Below are 274 nucleotides of genomic sequence, written 5' to 3'. Positions count from 1 at the left end.
GCTCAGTTGGGTCGTTTCTGGTGTGGGCACGGGACCACCAGAGCACAGACGATGTCGGAAGAGCATCCGGGAGCCGACATGGTGGATGCTGGCGGCCCACTGGGCCCCAGAAGCTTCAGGAGCTGAGTCACAGTTGGTTACAGCCACAGTCAAGGTCATGGCAGCTCAGAGCTGGGTTCTTGGGCGGGTGAAGGGTGTGGCTGGGGCTCTTCGGTCCGCAGGGGAGACACCCGCTGGCCCTGGGCTGGGACTGCTCCCGGCGGGGGTTGGGGCG

General features: G+C 65.7%; 1 protein-coding gene across 1 annotated transcript in view; it reads left to right on the top strand.

Annotated features, from left to right (window-relative positions):
* NADSYN1 (NAD synthetase 1) overlaps window positions 1-274 on the top strand; it is a 28612-nt gene that overhangs the window by 12006 nt on the left and 16332 nt on the right. The gene's annotated exons all lie outside the window — the stretch shown is intronic.

Source organism: Bison bison, unplaced genomic scaffold (genome assembly GCF_000754665.1).
Source record: "Bison bison bison isolate TAMUID 2011002044 unplaced genomic scaffold, Bison_UMD1.0 scf7180017864080, whole genome shotgun sequence".
Lineage (NCBI taxonomy): Eukaryota > Metazoa > Chordata > Mammalia > Artiodactyla > Bovidae > Bison > Bison bison.
The sequence above is the reverse complement of the archived record's forward strand: the minus strand, read 5'-3'. Positions and strand labels throughout refer to the sequence as shown.